The sequence below is a fragment of the Sturnira hondurensis genome, unplaced genomic scaffold, assembly GCF_014824575.4.
Source record: "Sturnira hondurensis isolate 20B ecotype Veracruz unplaced genomic scaffold, ASM1482457v3 Scaffold0017436, whole genome shotgun sequence".
Lineage (NCBI taxonomy): Eukaryota > Metazoa > Chordata > Mammalia > Chiroptera > Phyllostomidae > Sturnira > Sturnira hondurensis.
This window is the reverse complement of record NW_028090067.1, coordinates 7,195,580-7,211,884: the sequence shown is the minus strand read 5'-3', so window position 1 is coordinate 7,211,884 and position 16,305 is coordinate 7,195,580. Positions and strand designations below refer to the sequence as shown.

Here is a 16,305-nt window from a genome sequence, read left to right as displayed (position 1 = left end):
GTGTCGTTGCTTGTTCTCTTATCTTTCCTGTGTGTTTAAATGCTGTTCACTTTACAGGATGTAGTTTAAGAGTTTATCTGTGTAGTAACCTCCTCGCTTAATCCAGCTCAGACCAATTTCTCTTTGAACAGATGGAGAATCTTAGAAGAGAAATGGGAACCATTCCTTAGAAATGCGATTTTGAGTGTAATTATTCTTTTTCTTAAGACAATGTTTTAAAAAAGATTTTATTTATTTATCTTTTAGAAGGGAAAGGAAGGAGAGAAGGAGAGGAATATCAATGTATGGTTGCCTCTTGTGAGTCCCCTGATGGGAACTGGTCTGCAACCCAGGCATGTGCCCTGACTGGGAATCGAACCGTGGTTGTTTGGTTCACGGCCCACGCTCAATCCACTGAGCTACACCAGCCAGGGCTTTGAATGTAATTATTCTTTACCACAGGGTCTGACTAGGGCTTAAATTAAGGCTTATTTTACTTATTACATAATTATTATTTTCATAACACTGATGTATAAATGGTATGCAATTCACATAGTATTTGGCCTTGCAGATAACAAATGTTCAGTAAATATTTTTTGTGTAGACAAGAATTCTTTTCATATCTTTTAGTAACACTGAGTGAGGTTTAAATACAAATATATGTTTAGAGATTATCAAAATTATAAGTCATGACTACAAAGGTATTGGGAAAGGTAAATGCTACAGTAGGAAAATATTTACCAATAAATTAGTGTAAATATTCTGAAAAATATAAAATACACATTTTCACATTTTGTATTCATGAAAAGCCTCATCATATAAAAAACTAAGATGATAGTATTTTGTTTTCAAGCTGATCCATTTTTCTGCATTATTTCAGTTCATTCACTAAAAAATAAATATTTATTATGCCTTTACTGTGCATCAGCTACTGCCTTAGGGCAGATAAAAAATGAATGAAGCATTTGTCTTGTTTTTAGGAGCTTGCAGTTTGGTGGAGAAAACAGACACCTCACTAAATGATAGAACTATGGACTGGCAAATTGTTTTATGGAACAATCTAGTTTCAGGGGAGTCCAACCTGTGGACCATGGGCTGCGTGTTGCCCATGGGCTGTGTGCAGCCCAGAATGGCTGTGAATGTGGCCCAACACAAAATCGTAAATTTTCTTAAAACCTTAATGAGATTTTTTTGTGATTACGTGTCGCAGTGTATTTAAAGCGTGGCCCAAGACAACTCTCTTCTTGCAGTGTGGCCCGGAGATGCCAAAAGGATGGGCACCCCTGAAAATGATAGAAAAACTATTTATTTTTATAACCACAGAATTTAGTATCTTTCTTGACACATTTCAGCTGTTCAATAAAAGTGTATTCAAAAAAGAAATAGCTGTGTTTTAGCCAGTGACAGTGAAGAGGTGATTCTGAGTGTGGGGGACGTTACAGAGTGGATGATGACGACTGTTCGGTTCCGCAGTAGTGTCCAAGAAGTAGAAAAAACAGGTTGGTAATTGCCTAACCAGATTTGCCCGCATGATGTCTTTTATAATTTAAATAATTTTTCTCTATATACATACTGATTTTTATAGTTCTCATTCATAAAATTTTTTTCTAGAGTTATAGGTAGTTTCACAGTTAAGCATGCATTTATTAATTAGTCTTCCCCATTAAAACTGTAGAATATTTGTATATATAATAGAAATTAAGCCTTTATGCAAGACAAGCTCAAGTTTTCATTTCCTCCTAAAGAATATTATAGCTATCTCTATGCATTGACTTATTATATGTATACTAGGTCCTTTACATATTTTAGAGTAATTGTTATAAACACTTAAAATAATTTTGATGCATTTAGCTATGTATCAAGTTATAAACAAGTGCTTCATTTACAGATTTACAGAGTTCAGTAGATAAAATTGGCAATTTTAATATGCTTGAGTGAGAAAGAGTCAGAGATCTTGTTTTCCAAAAAATAAATGGAAGTGACTTGTTTCTTTTTTGACATTAAGAAATTCTACTATGAAATAGAATGCTAGTGATTTTTTTGAGATGTCTGGTGGATAAGTCAGTAATTACTTCTAAATATAGATAAAATTTGGGTTGCATATACCTGTGTATGTCCTAGCACGCTTGGATATGCTATATTTGGTGTCTTACCTCATATTCGCTTTCATTTGGTTTGCGTTAGAATTGCTGTCATTCTGTATACAGATTCTTCCCCAAAGTAATATTTTCATCTATCTTGATACCAAGATCTTTCAATGCTGAGAGATTATTTCTGTGACCGTGACTTTTGATAATCACATATGTAACCTTGAACCTCATTTGGTTTATACTGACTTCCTTAAGGAAAATTAGGTATTGTTGCTTTGAAATGGTCCTGTGATCCTACTCTAGATTCTATGGCGAAGCTTGGTCTACTTTCATCAAAGACGTGTGCCAAGCACTTATCACCATTTGACATATTACAGTTGACCCTTACACAATGCAGGTTTGAACCACATGGGTCCATGTTTATAGGGATTTTCTTCAATAAATACTGTACTGTTTTTGATCTGCTGTTTTGGGTGTCTCTGGATGGATGCGGAGGGCCGACTGTATGCATTGGACTACCCCATTTTATATAGAGATCTTGAACATCTGTGGACTTTGGTATCTGGATACTGGAAACAGTCCCTTGTGGATACTGAGGGACAGCTAAGTTTTGAGGGAGTCAAAGTTATACATGGATTTTCAAATGCACAGGAGTTGGCACCCCTACCTCCTACGTAGTTTGATTATTCATTTTGTCTCCTTCCACTAAATATAAACTTCATAAGGGCAGTCACTCTGTTTAGTTTATTTCTGTATTCCTAATATCTTGAAAATGTCTGGCATGTAGTGTATACCCAATATATATTTGGTAGATGAATGAACAAATGAAGACTAGAAAATTAGTGTAATGGGAGGTGAAATTGATTGGATGGTTTCTGATTTTTGATGCTGAAACATTGGAAAAGTATTTCCTTCTATGGGAAATTTAGTCCCAGAATTCGAAGAAAAATTACTCATAAGACAATTAGCAAACCAGTTTAAGAAGTATTTTGTAATTATGTTTTTACAAGTTTCAATAATATTTAAAGTAACTAATAGTAGAATATTTGATTTCAAATCCCATTAAAGGAGATAAAGTCAGTGGAACATTAACTTTAGGCTGCTTTTACTTTCACCTGGCCACAGACATTACCCTCGATCTCCATAGTAGACATTAATACGATTTGGGGGGAAAATCAGGATTGCAATCAGTAGCACCCAAATGAAATGAAGTTCTCTAAGGTTAAATGTGGACCTGTAACCTTAACCTTAGTACCATAATACTTTTTCTCACAAGATGAGGTAGCCAATCACAACAATAAGAAATGCTCATCAATCTTTAAGGGCTATAGAGGAAAGAGAATTAAGTCTCTATCATTAAGAATTGAATATGAATGAAATGCATGCATGGGGGCAAAAGTGCTTTGAATATAGAAGGAAAATAAATGTGCATTTATATATCATTATTCTCTTTACTTTCAGACTCTTGGTGTGCCTGTGTTTTTCTTTTTGATGGATTGTTTAGGAGTGTACATGTTTCTTTGCAAGAGTTATGCGAAAAATTGTTCATTTCTCACATGTGAAATGAAGGAGACTTGAGATAGCAATGCAGTCTTGAAAGACAGAGCTTAGTTAGGCCAAGTGAACTTTTTTTCACATTGTAAAAAATTTTATTGTTGTTCAAGTACAGTTTTCTACCTTTTCCTCCCACCTCTCCCCCCACCCCAGCCATCCCCACCTCCTTCTCTTGATTCTACCTCCCCACCCCCTCCCCCCGCCCGGTTTTGTCCTTGTGTCCTTTATAGTTGTTCCTGAAAACCCTTCTAAGAAAACTAAAAATGGATCTGCCTTTTGTCCTGGCAATTCCACTGCTAGGATTATATCCTAAGGCCAAGGGAACTTTTAAGCAACATCGAATAAGTGGGACTGCTTGCTGGTGTATAGGAGGTGAGGGGAAAAGGGTTGGAGAGACGGGGGTCCAATGTGAACTTTGAATATTTGGTTAAGTGGTGTGAACGATATTTTATAGATAGTAGGGAGCCATTAAAGGCTTTTGAACAGGAAGTTAAGTGTGATGTAGTTTGGACTGAGGGAGAGAGATATATAGTTTGCATAGAAATCAGTTAGGCAACGATTGCATTTTTCTGTGAAGGAGGGACCAGGCGAGAGTGGGAGTGGTCGGGGAAGAAATTTGTGAAGCCTGATGTGGATACAGGAAGGTGGGGGAGGAGAGGTTTCAGGTCTTAACAATTCTGCAGCTCAGGAAAAAGAAAAGGGAAAGGGGAAGGGGAAGGGGGAAGGGGGAAAGGGGAAAGGGGAAGGGGAAAGGGAAAAGGGAGGAATAAGGAGGCCAGAGAGGAAACTGGCTTTGCTGCAGAAGAGCGAGTCTGATTTCAGACACGCGAACCCTGAGGTGACTGCAGTGTTCCAAGGTGGTGACCCCCGCTGCAGGTAGAATTTCCAGAAGGAAGCTTGGTAAAGAAAATTGACTTTGGAATTAGAAACACAGGAGTAAAAGCTCTAGATTTTGGAGGAACAAAAGAAGGAAGTTGAGACGTGAACCTTTTAAGAGCCCTACCATTAGGGAATATGAGGAGTACAGTGAATATGGAACATACACGGAAGAGATTAAAACCAATTATGTAACATGACTCCCTGAGATGTCTTGTTTCAGGTCCATGACACTGAATTTAGGAATTTACATGGGCTAGGCTTTACTAAACTATGGAGTCTGAGGATAAGAACTAAGGATTTTTGAAAAATGCTTGATTGTATCATTTGTAGTACTCTTGCAGTCATGATAAATGTTACATGACTTGGAGACTGAAGAGATGGCCCTGTCTCAGACTGTGGGTCCATCAGGACTGCAAGGACCATCAGCAGCAGGACTCCTGCTTCCTCAGGGTCTGAGCTGATGCAGCCGTCTCTAGTAGAGTCATCCATCACCGTGCGTCTCATCCTGAGAATCTCGGGGCCTGGCGTTCATACCTTTCTCTGTCTTGGGTAATGTTGCCGACTGCCACATTTTTGCTGCAGTGGTATCTTCCATAATACTTATATTTCATTTAACAAGCAGTGTCTGCACCTGGGGGTTCTGTCAGTCTGACGTTAACTAATACTGTTTGTGACTGATACAGACAAAGAAAGAGGTAGGGGGGAATGCAGGATGGTATAATATGACAGGAACCAAATAAGAACATTCGAGGGGAAATGACCCACTGCTGAGGCCAAAAGCAATGAAAACGAAAAGTTCTTCAAAGGTGATGTTGGATGACATCAGAAAAGGAAATTTTAGTTTTGATTTTTGGGTATTATATGGATAGTGATTAGAGACAATATTACACTGAATTATTTAGTTATATGATGATTATTATTTTTTAAAATATTTTATTTATTTATCTTTAGAGGGGAAGGGAAGGAGAGAGGGAGGGAAATATCAATGTATGGTTGCCTCTCATGCATCCCACACTGGGAACTGGCCTGCAACCCAGGCATGTGCCCTGACTGGGAATCGAACCAGGACCCTTTGGTTTTCAGGCCCACGCTCAATCCACTGAGCTATGCCAGCCAGGGCTTGATTATCATTATTTGATGTTAGCTCAGTAAAGCTCTCTGCTGACTATGGAAGTAATTTATTCACAAACCTTAGGAATATAGAAATTATTCATTGATATCATGATTTTATAAAATAAACCTAGAGTCTCATAGCCTTGATTTATATCCTAAAACTAGTTTTGCCACTCACCAGCTATGTAGCCTTCTAGAAAATGACTTCAATTGCTGAGTCTTTTTGTCATTACTGGGAGAAGGGAAATAATCATGCTTGTGTAAAAGTGGACTTTTCCAACCTTATGTTCCTTGTGAACTTCCATTATGCTTCTACATGGTTTCTCAAATACCAGTAAGTATTTAGAAAACTCAAAAATAGGAATTGATGTATGTTCGATCAGTAGTTAAATCTTATATGTCATGAAGTTAATTTAAATATAATTATGAGTATTAAAGGTGAATCTATATATTTTTGATATGACATATGATACATGCATTTACTTTAAATTAGATTTTTGAAGGCTAAAATGACAGGTCATATTTATTATTAAAATGTAAATTATAATTTTGTTTTTACTTATAGCATCAAAGTACTTTTGCAATCTGATGCTTACATCTTATGCATACCAAATGAATGAAGTTAAAAATTATTTTAGTGTGTTTTACTATGTGACAAGATAGAAAATTAAGACTGCTATTTTGTACTTGTCTACAAATTGCAAGCATGGAGAAACTTTATTCTCATTAAGTGAAAAGCCATGTGGATGGAATCCTCACCATATATTTCTTTTAAAAATATTTTTTTTCAGATGTTAGAGATATCTTTTATATACTGTTAATGACTTCTGAGCAGAACAGTGGAACCTAAATTATGGGGAAGTTGAGCTTGTGACAAATTTGTACGATGTTTATTGTTATTTACTTACTTACTGGTTTTTCATTTTTTATTGAGTTTATTGGGGTGTCATTGATTCAAAAAACCAAATAGGTTTCAAGTGTTCAACTCATAAAACATCATTAAAAGGTTAAGGGATTGAAAAAAGAAAAACATTATTTATTTCTTTATGCTTCTCTTTGTTATATTTCAACATCAATGTTGTGTAAGCTTTTGTCTTTGATAATTGGCTCTTTATTGTATAAGTTAGCTGATAATACTTGTTTTAGACACATTTTGAAACTACCTAAAGGTGGAAAGTTCTGCAGTGGGTAGCAGGGTTCTAGTGAGAAATGAGTCAACTGAGTGGCAGAGTCACACACGTTCACTTGTCAGATCTCAACAACGTAGTGCATGCTCCTTTGATGTACCCTATATGATTTTTAAACTCTCACTTTAAAGTGCAAAGTTACACATGTAATTGTTTTATTAATTTATTATTATGCAAATAAAGCCCAAAACAGACATACTCATTTTAAGTATATTTTATTGATTATGCTATTGCAGTTGTCCCATTTTTCCCCCATTACCCTTCTGCCTGGTTCCCCTCTTCTCTCTAGCAATCTCCCTCTTAGTATGTCCATGGGTCATGCATGTAAGTTCTCTGGCTTCTCCATTTCCTACACTGTTCTGATCCCCCTGTCTATGCTGTACCTACCCAATTCTTCTTCTAAATCCCTGTACCTTTTCTCCCATTCTCCCTCTTCTCCCTCCCAGCTGATAACTGTCCATGTGATCTCCATATCTATGATTCTATTCCTCTTCTAGTTGTTTGCTTAGTTTTTTTGTTTGTTTTTAGATTCACTTGTTGATAGTTGTGAGTTTGTTGCCATTTTAATGTTCATAGTTTTGATATTCTTCTTTTTCCTAAATAAGCTCCTTTAACGTTTCATGTAATAAGGGCTTTGTGATGATGAACTCCTTTAACTTTTCTTGTCTGGAGAGCTTTTTATCTACCCTTCAATTCTAAATGATAGTTTTGCTGAATAGAGTTATCTTGGGTATAGGTCTGTGCTTCTCATCACTTGGAATACTTCTTGCTAGTCCCTTCCTGCCTGTGAAGTTTCTTTTGAGAAACCAGCTTGCAGTCTTATGGGAACTCCTTTGTAGGAACTCTCCGCTTTTCTCTTGCTGCTTTTAAGATTCTCTCTTTATCTTTAATCTTTGACATTTTAATTATGATGTGTCTTGGTGTGGACCTCTTTGAGTTCAACTTGTTTGGGACTCTCTGAGCTTTCTGGACTTGTATGAAAACAGACATATTCATTTTAACAACATGACCCCCTTTGAACTCCTTTGGGTATCTGTGGGATTAACAAATCTTGTTATTGGATTGTTACAGATGATCACAATGCTGGCATATAATAAGTGTGCTAATTATTAATGATTATTCCTTAATAAATACCAATATTTGAATCTCACTGCATTCCATTATAATTACTTATTGTGTCAACTACACATAAGGCATATACAGCTTCTCTGTGTAAAGGCTTCTCTGTATAATTCTATATACTAATATACCCCAGAGACTTCTGGTATAGTACTCAATATTTTATGGTTGAAAATGGTGGATTGAGCACAGATGTTTATGTATATGAACTCATTAACCTTCACATCATCTCTATGAGAGAAGTACTACAATTATTCCCGTCGTGTAGGTGAAAACTGGAGTACAGAGAAGTTACTTAATTTGCCCAAGTCATGAAGCTGGCAGATTGAAGAGCTGAGATGCAGACTCTGGCCCCAGCTCTTGACCATTGTGCTAAATCACTTTTCATGTCCTTAAGGCCTTTTATGGGCTTGAAGTTCTAAAAATATATGATGTTAATGTTGTTACTGTTTGCATACTGACATGTCTTTATTACACGATAGGTAGCATTATATTATACTTTGTTTATAAATGGAGTAAAGGGTCTTGTTTCTTTAGGACGTATCATGGACGTAATTCTCTTTACCAAAGTTATGGGATGATCACTGACCTTAGTTTTTAGTAATTTTCTTTATGATTCCAAAAGTAAAGTGTATATATCGAAGAATGAATAGAGTTTTACTTATTTTCCTGTAGGAAATCCCAAGTTCATCAACAACAAGTTATCAGACAGAAGTGTTGCGATAGATGGTAATAGATGGTGCCATGTTGAGCACTCTCACAAGATTAAAGGAAAATTAGAAAACAAAGAAAACCTCATAAATTCCGTCACTCTGACACAGCTGTTTGTATGTGTGTTCTATTCTGAGCCCTGTGGCTCCGTGCATTTGCACTCATACACAATTGCAATGATCATTTATCTATCTTTCTTATTGTTCTCTTTGTTTATTTAATTAGACATTAGACGTTAGTAATACTTTAATGTTAAAAAATGTTTAAAATGTTTGAAAATCCTACCTTTCTGCAAAGACTCCCTTAATAAACGGCTGTGTGTTTTCTTTAGAAGAGCTTTTTGGGTTCTTAAGGGAGCTTTTAAGGCATCTTCTTAACTTCTTGTTTTATTTATACTATTTTTCCATTTGGGATTTCTAATTGTTCAAGGGTAGAGCATCGACTTGGGATATGAAACAGTTCTATAGCTTTAATTATAGTACTGAAAACAGAGGAACTGAGCACAGTGAGAAGGGAATGCCTGCAGCCTTGGTGGTATATTTACTGATTCCAGGTTGCCTTCAGCAGTTAATCAGGATGTAGAGGGAGAGGGGAACACAGGGACTTACAGACAACAACGCGAAGAATGTAGCAGAGTTTGTGTTGTGTTGCTGTGGTTTGGGGTCCCAGCTGGTAGTGAAATTTTTACTTTAAATTGACCAAGTCCAGGGAATTTGTGCTTTATATCAAATTCTATACTATTGACATAGATACACTATTGGTGTATGCTGAGAAATCTTATGCTGAGGGTATCATATGATTGACTCTCAAAATGGAGAAATTAGTCTATTTATGTGAATTTTTGAAAGTAAAAATCCATTTAAAACGTCACTCCCCTACCTTCTTTCACTTTTGTTACTTCTACTGTCCTATTTTATTTTTTCCAGAGTCACCATTTTCCTCATTAGGATTGTTAATGACATACCTTTCCGAATGAACATAATTAAAGCTAGGGAAGTTATCAAGATGCAGGAATTGTTTCTAAAACACATTACATAAAGGTGCATTGGTGGACATAGTTCTCTCTAAGGCACCCTTCACGATGGAGAACTTCAGCTGAAATTAACACTGCTTTGTGCTCGCCTCGACAGCACATAGATTCAAACTGGAACAACACAGAGTGGATTAGCATGGCCCCTGTGTGAGGATGACACACAAATTCGTGAAGCGTTCCTTACTTTTTTTAAAAAGAAGAAGGAAAAAGAAATGAACACTGCTTTATTTTCTAATGGCTGTCATCTTGGGAAATGCCCGCAAAATACATCTTTTCGATACCAGTTTAGTGTGTGTGCTATTACTATTTTAATCATTTTTATAGTTGATGACAAATACTTCAACTGCTGTCAGAGTCTCACAGAGGTAGAAAATTGCAGGAAAAGTTACAAAAAACTTTAAAATTATTCAGCACAAATGTACTGCTAGAGCCACACACAGATCCTCATTTGCATGGTAATAAGATTTGCTTAATTAATCCTCTTTTCCTCTTCATGTCATAAAAGGTTAAAGTTGTATTTTGAATTGTATTCTGAGAGAAAAGATCACTTGTCTTTCCAAAAAAAGTGATTTTAGAAATAGAACTATACAAATCCACTCATGGCCTGACTAATGTGGCTCAGTGGGATGGGCATCGTCCCACCAACTGGAAGTGCTGGTTCTATTCCTGGTTGGAGCACATGCCAGGGTTGTGGGCCAGGTCCCCAGTCAGAGGTGTGTGACAAACAACTGATTGATGATTCTCTCCTTCTCCCTCTCTTCTCCTCTCTCCAAAAATAAGTAGATTTTAAAAATATATATTCATAATAAAGATGAATTTTATACTTAGAAACCACTTTATAAAGAATGAGTGAATATAGTAAGTTATGTAATGTCTAATCACTGGGGTATATACCTGAAACTAATATAATAATGTGCCTCAACTGTAATTGAAAAATGAAAAAATGATGAATGAAGTGAAACAAAAGAGATGAGTGACTAGATTAGTGGTAAATTGCATATTCATTATAGTTAATGGAATGTACCCATAGGGCCTAAGAGGTGTCCTGTTACTGTAGGCTTCCAGTTACAAGACTTTTTGTAGAAAGACTTTGATAATCATCACTTATTATAATTAAGTACCTGCTTAGAAGAGGTTGTTTAAATCAGATACTATCTGAACAATTAAGGCAGAGTTTCCACCAGCAAGGCTATACATGAAGGGAAGCACTTACAGGAAGCTGATATGGTATCCTGAGGTCAAAGATTTGTTATCAAGGCTTGGCCAGTTTAGATGCAGGGAGACACTAATAGCTATTGCCTGGAAAAGTTCAAGGATGGGAAGATATGTTTAAAAATAGCTCCTAATACCTGTAATTGAAAAAAGAAAAAGCAGTTTGAAAATAAGAACTTAAACACTGGTGTGCATTTTAATGTATATTTTTCAGGTTATTTTTTTTTTTTTACCAATTTAGTAAACAGCAAAATACTTAGATTTTTTTTATTATGCAGCCTCTATACTGCAGACCTTGTCCTATTGCTCCCTTCGTCAAATGACAAAATCTCATTTTTAATGCACTCAGCTTGTTTTGACATTTTTCTCTCCTCCACCAGCATGCAAATGTATGTTTTATCTTCTGAATGATTAAATCAATAATAAAACACATAAATTCTTATCACAATTTGTAGAGCCTTGGGCTTCTGACATTTAAAAATTAATTTTTAGATTTGCTCAAATACCTATTTAGAAAATATATACTTTGCTCAATATTTAAACCTTGAACTTGATCAATTACTTTCTTCAACTAGAAAAATATAGGGAAGAAATGAGCTCAAAGTAAATTGATGGGCTTCAAGAAAATTATTTTCTATATGCCATATAATTTCTGGCTTCTCTAATTTTGAGATAAAAACTTAATAAATTTACCATTTTTGTGACTTTATTGCTTCATTAAAAGTAAACATTTTTCTCTGGAAAAAGGTCAATACATGTTAGACACTTTGGAAATGCAAACATATGTAAGATACAGGCTCTGGCTCAAAGAAACTTAAATTCTTAGTACAAGAAATGATACATATCCAAATAAATATCTGTGGCCATGTTTGTTAGTTCAAAGACTCTATTTCCAAGTAGCTGTAGTCTTTTGGGGATGACCTGGTTATAATAGAGACTGGGGTAATTAATGGTTCATTGAGTATTTCTGTAAATATTTAAAAAAATAACCCTACAATAGTGGCTGCCTCTGACAAAGGGGGCACGTTTCATTACACGAATTTGTTAAAAAATCGCATTCACATATTGCCTTTTAAAAGGCAAATTATCTTAAGTAAAAGGAAGAAGTTGTATCCATGCAGCTTCATCACCACTTGAATCAGCGTGGTAGAGAGATCGTGCTGGAGGCATATGATGTGTGCTTGGCCTCTCACTTTTCACAGTATCATCGCGTGCTTTCGTGCCACCCACTAACTAGCCGTGCCCAGCCTTCATGGTTCCAGCTCCAGCTAGATCCTGCGGCGTGCTCACGAAGCCTGTGTGTACCACTCACGTTTAGATGTTCTGTGATATTTTCATGATGTCACCTAAACTTCAAGGGAAATTTAGATGCACTATTTGTCATCTTTAGTTTCTAGTTTTCCTCCTTTCTCCTGGTCTATGTGTCTGTATTGGGATTGAGGTTTTAGAGTTAATACACCACCCTTGAGACACTCTTTTCATCTTCTTGGAACGAATTCTTACCCCTAGCAAAATAAATGCACGAACCTGTGTATGGGAGGAAAGTACTTGAACTGGGTCTTGAATAATGGCCATAAAGAACTGGAGAATATTAGGGGCAAACAGTCCGCTTGGAGGGAATAAACAAAGAAAAAGAACATGTTGTATGTGGATAATGCTGACTGGTTTTCCTGGAACAGAAGAGGTCAATGTAGGGATATGTGGCCCTTAATCTCTCTAGTAGTTATCTAACTGTACTAATATTTGCTGTTGTTTCGTTTTTTTAATTTTTAAGTTTTTTAAATTGTTGACACTGTTAATGCTCTCCCCATTTTCTCCCCCTTGTCCCACCTCCACTGGAAGGCATTTCCTCCAGGAACATTTTGCTCCATTCTTATATCTGACACCAGGCTTCCTTTTCTCCTTTGTCAAACTATGTACTTTTTGTTGAATTACCCTTTACGTTTAGATGATTGACCTTGGCGACTTCTCTAGTGCTGTGGCTCGGATGACCACTTCTGTATCGAGTATCCCAGTTCCACGTCCTCAGCCACAGCCTTCTCGTTCACTCCTCCAAGTCCAGCCCGGACCTGCCGACCCGGGTGCTTTCCAGGCATCCAGCATTTATGAAACCCAGCTCCATCTGTGCTGCTTTTCCTCGCTTAATTCTCATTCAGACAAGGTTTTGTCCGAGCTGGAACTCTGACAGTAATTCTCTAGTTTCTCTTTTCCCATGTGCAGTTGTCTTGCTAAGTCTTCCTGGGTTTAAAACTGTGTTGCACTCCACATATTTAGTTTTGTTTGGAAAAAAGCCTGTGATTTTCCCTGTGATTTCTGTGTGATTATCATTTTTTTGTCACAATCGAGTGGTTTTTTGTTCCTGATTGTTCCTGCTTGTCTTTGCTTCACAAAACAGTTTTCTCTTCAGTCAGGCTGAGGGCCCATTATTTTATGTGTTCAAATGTTTTCTTCTACTTCTTAAATGACCTTGATTCGGGGGGGCAATATTTATCTCACTCACACACCGACTCTCTCCTTGTGAATTACAGTGTGCTCTCGTGTTGGCCAGTGATCTGCTTGTCTGACATGCCTTTTAATCTGGTGTTTTACGTGCACGTCGGGAACAGCACTGCTGCTGGACCTGGTTCCTGACATATTTCACAAAGGCTCTGCATTATAGTGTTTATTGTCACAATAAGAGCCAATAGTTATTGACAATATTCTTTCTTTTATTGGAAAATATTTAGCATAATCTTCCTTACTCATACTTAAGTTGTAGGAGACAGAAAATAAACAAAATAAAAAAGTGAAAATAGCATGACAGAAGATGATAAAGCAGGGAAGGGGCCGAAGGAGGTGGAATGAGGGGTTGAAGCTTGCCCTGCCTACTCAGGAACGGGTGTCACTGAGAGAGTGACGTTCATCACAGACCCGAAGGAGTTGGAGAAGTGAGTCATCTCGTTCCTGGGGGGTGAGTTGGAGGTGAAAGAGTGAAGAGAGCTGATGCAGACGGCTTTGTCCGGAAGTTTGATGGTGAAAGCAAGGGGAAATCGGAGTTGGTAGTTTGTTGGGGAATGGAGTTGGTGGGGAGGTTGGTGTAAGGTATGGGAGAAATGAGTGTGTAGGTTTCCCGGTAGAAAGACAAAGAAAACATGTTAAATAGATACAGCAAGGCAGAGATAGGGAGACAGAGAATCAAGAATATGGGTGTGGAATTAGTCACCTGAGACAGGAGAGTAAGGGGTAATGAGAGGGAAGAGGATACAAGGACGAGAGGAAAAAAGTTGATAGGTTTAGTGCCTCATGAAATATTCTTTCTCTGTGAAATTGGAGGCAGGTTTTCTAAGAGGAAGGAATAATGCTGAAGTTAGGGGTTATGCTAGTGACTAAAGTTAGGAATGGATATTGTGGGGAATGAAAAAGGGAGTGGACATGGATAAGTACAACATGGGCAAAGCAATATGGAGATTCCCGTTGACACTTTGAATGATAACCCTGTAGCTGAGTCGAGGCAGAGCCATCTTCTTCCCAGCCACCTCCGACCTGGGGTCTGGGGTACAGTCAACAGATGGTCGTTCAGCTGCCGATATGAAGATGCAGGGTTAGGTGAAGGAAAGAGTGTGTGAGGATTGGAAAGCATTATTAATCATTAGTTTTGAGTGCTATTGACTATTAGCTAGAAGGATAGAATTTTTAAACCTGTTTTTTGTACCCAATTTCTTGAAAATCAGTGCACTCACTACAGTCTGATAATTAGCTCTTTTCTTATATATGGAAAATACCATCTTGAGTACAATTTTCTTTTCAAATGACTGATGACACTCACTCTGCAGTACATTTTGGGCACTGATTAAACAAATCATTGAGCTTATGGAGCACAGAGAATAGGAGAGTAAGTCCTAGAGTGTTAATGTCCTAGGTTAAAATCCTTCTTGGTGAGTTACTAGCTTTGAGACGTTGGATAATGAAATTATCCTCTTTGTGCTTCAGTGTTTTATCATGTGTTTAAAAAAGTAAAAAATATGTCATCTTACAGATTCATTGTAATGATGAAATGGGTAGTGCATGTAAAGTTTTTAGCTCAGTGCTCATTGTACATTCTCCACAATGTTAGCTACTGTGTTAGTCAGCTGTCACCACAGGAATGTGTAACAAATCTCCACCAAACTCATCATCATACCAAGCCAAACTTAGCTTTCTCATAAGTAGCTCTGCTTTAGGCCGTGGTTCAGTTCCAAGTTTTGAGGCAAGGCCAGGTTTGTTCCTGGTGCCTCCTTCTGAAGGGGTCAGTGGGCTCCAAGGGGGCCTGTGGGATGCCTGAGTTGTGTTCATATGTTGATGTATGAGTTCAAAAGCATACTCTGCAGACACCTTTAAATTCTGCAAACATCCTGCTTTATATTCTAGTGTCCAAATGGCCAAACACAAAGGCAGTGGTGGTGGGAAGTGTACTCTATTTTGGGGGGGGTGGGGGGAGTGGGGAAGTAAGTGGGAGTAAGTAAGTTTTATCTGCTGAATAAAACTCAACTTTGTTAGTTATGACATTTCAATATCTTTTTTAAAATTTGCAATACCTTTTTCAACACTCAGCTGAAATAATATGATTATTTTTAAACCTAATTTTCACAAATCTTTTTAAGTGAAATGTTGTTCTTATAACTGGAAAAAAATGACTGACAAAAGAAAATTTACTTATCTGCTAACATAATTACAGAATCTCCAGTATGTTAGCTTATCCAGTGTATGGGGATTGAGTGTCTCAATCTTGCTGGTCTTTTTCTACTTAGCTGTTCAGGCTTCTGTTGTTCTTTTTTTTAAAAAAATGTATTGAGATATAATTTACATACAATAACATTTATCCACTTAAAGGGTACAGTGAGATGAGTTTGACAGATAAGTATTAATATACTCAGAAACACAATAATGACATAGACTATTTCCATCCTCTCACCAAAGATCCTTTGCTTCTCTTCGCAACCAATTTCTACCCGACAGCCCCACCCTAGGTAGCTGTCAGTTTGCTTCCTATTACTACAACTTCATCTTTTCTAGAATTTTATATAAATAGAATTGTGCACTCCTTTATTTATGTCTGGATTTTTTCATTTATATACTTTTCCTTTTTATTGCGGATTAATATTGCACTGTATAGATATACCACCATATATTTATACACTCATCTGTTGGGAGGCATTCGGCTACAGTGACTATAAGGAACAAAGCTATGAACAGCAGCATGCAAGTTTTCATATTTTTATTTCTTTTGTAGGAGTGGTAAACATGTGAGAGTTGGATTGTTATGTCAGATGTTACATATATGTTTAACTTTTAAAGAACTTTCCAAATTGCTTTCTAAAATGGCTGTGACTTATTAACCTCCTACCAATAATGTATAAATATTCCAGTTGCTCCACATCCTTGCATGAATGGTATCATCATTTTTTTAAAA

At 36.9% G+C, this 16,305-nt stretch overlaps 1 protein-coding gene and 1 non-coding gene across 6 annotated transcripts in view; both read left to right on the top strand.

The window, feature by feature from the left end:
- Positions 1-16,305, top strand: part of ANKS1B (ankyrin repeat and sterile alpha motif domain containing 1B) — an 806,451-nt gene that overhangs the window by 135,793 nt on the left and 654,353 nt on the right. The window lies entirely within an intron of this gene.
- LOC119002570 (U6 spliceosomal RNA) lies at positions 9,747-9,853 on the top strand. The gene has a single exon (XR_005069766.1). It is a non-coding gene; the product is annotated as a U6 spliceosomal RNA (small nuclear RNA).